Raw genomic sequence first — 2,095 nt, forward strand, 5'->3', positions numbered from 1 at the left:
AATAATAATAATAATAATAATAATAATAATAATAATAATAATAATAATAATATAGACACATGTAGACAACCACTGAGCATAGCTACAGAGTACTCTGGATTTTCCTGCAAAATCCAGAGCAATAGATGAAGTTTTTGGAGAAAATTTAGGCAAGGATAGGGTGGATTTGGTGCAGAACTGGCCTTCCCTAGATTCTCAGAGGGAGCGATCAGGCAGACCCAGCAACATCAGGGACTGCCTGAAGGAAGAGGCCCCTCCCTCCTTAACTATCACCTTGGCCTCAGAGGGAGCGATCAGGCAGACCCAGCAACATCAGGGACAGCCTGAAGGAAGAGGCCCCTCCCTCCTTAACTGTCACTTTGGCCTCAGAGGAGCGATCACGGCAGACCCAGCAACATCAGGGACGCCTGAAGGAAGAGGCCCCTCCCTCCTTACTTCACCTTGGCCTCAAGGGAGCGATCAGGCCAGACCCAGCAACATCAGGGACAGCCTGAAGGAAGAGGCCCCTCCCTCCTAAACTGTCACTTGGCCTCAGAGGGAGCGATCAGGCAGACCCAGCAACATCAGGGACAGCCTGAAGAAGAGGCCCCTCCCTCCTTAACTGTCACCTTGGCCTCAGAGGGAGCGATCAGGCAGACCCAGCAACATCAGGGACTGCCTGAAGGATGAGACTTCTCCCTCCTTTAACTGTCACATTGTATTTTGTATTGTATTGCAATTTGTTACTGTACACCACTATGATCATTGCAGAATAGCGGTCTATAAATAAAATGTATTATTATTATTATTATTATTATTATTGAAGATAGTGTGTGCTTAAATCTGGGCTTTGGCCCTGTGTCATCTAGACAGAACATGGTAAAGGCAGAGGGTGCAATTGGCCCATGTAGACATACCCTCTCTTTCCCAGAGAATCTTTGGGCTCATTCACACTGGCAGTATTGCTCCGGAAGGAACTGGTCAAATTCGGGGGGCTCCCTCCCAAATATCTCCGGAAGCAAGTGCTGACTACCAATCAGGGACATTTTAACACGAATGCCCTCTTGGAGAATTCGGGTTTAAGGTGAAGGTGCTTGGCTGTCAATCAAAGTTAGTTCCGCAATGGTCATAGGTGACGTTTCCAGCACTGATAGGGGCATCAGAAGTGTGCTTTCCACCCCTCCTTTTTTTTTTTAAAGGACCAGGCACCACTTGTCAAATTTAAAAACCTCTGGGGTGTGTGTGTGTGTGTGTGTTGTGGGCATTTGGGTCAGTGTTGTAGATTATTATCTGCCCTTGGCCCCATTTTCAACCCCAAAATGAAAGCTAGTGCCATCTCTGTAGCCTGTATCCCACTCCCTAGGCACCCCAGAATGCCTCATACACAGGTAATAATAATAATAACAACAACAACAACAACAACAACAACAACAACAACAATAAAATTAATTCCTCACCTCGGAATGCCAGAAAAGGATGCATTTTTTTAACTTTCCCTAGGCTACCCCTGAATTCCTTAGAGACAGTACAAAAGCTGTATCAATTTACCAATTTGCCTGATTGGAAAGAGAAGCATTACATTCGCATTCTAACATTCATTCGCTTTGGAGCAGTCATTCCAAAGGAAAAAAATAGGCTACCCCTGAAACCAATAGCAACAGCTGTATCAATTTGCCAAGTTGTAACATTCAGCATTGCAGCACTCATTCCAAAGGAAAAAATAGGCTACCCCTGAAGACAGTAGCAACAGCTGTATCAATTTGCCAAGTTGCAACAGTACATTCGAATTCGAATTCATTCTCATTGCAGCAGTCATTCCAAAAATGACTGCATATAAAAAAAATAAAATCCAAAGGAAAAAGGTCTCTGCTGGATGGCAGAGGCTTTCCTTGCTGTAGCGCCCTGACTTGCCCTGAATTGACCCTTGCTCCTGCTCACGATCTATCTATATATCTATGTATATCTGTATATCTTTACCTACAAACATGCACATTTTGTGCCAAAAATAATAATAAAAAAATAAAATCCAAAGGAAAAAGGTCTCTGCCAGATAGCAGAGGCATCCCTTGCTGTAGCACCCTGACTTGCCCTGAATTGACCCTTGCTCCTGCTCACG

This window comes from Sceloporus undulatus, chromosome 1 (genome assembly GCF_019175285.1).
Source record: "Sceloporus undulatus isolate JIND9_A2432 ecotype Alabama chromosome 1, SceUnd_v1.1, whole genome shotgun sequence".
In the NCBI taxonomy this organism is placed as follows: Eukaryota; Metazoa; Chordata; class Lepidosauria; order Squamata; family Phrynosomatidae; genus Sceloporus; species Sceloporus undulatus.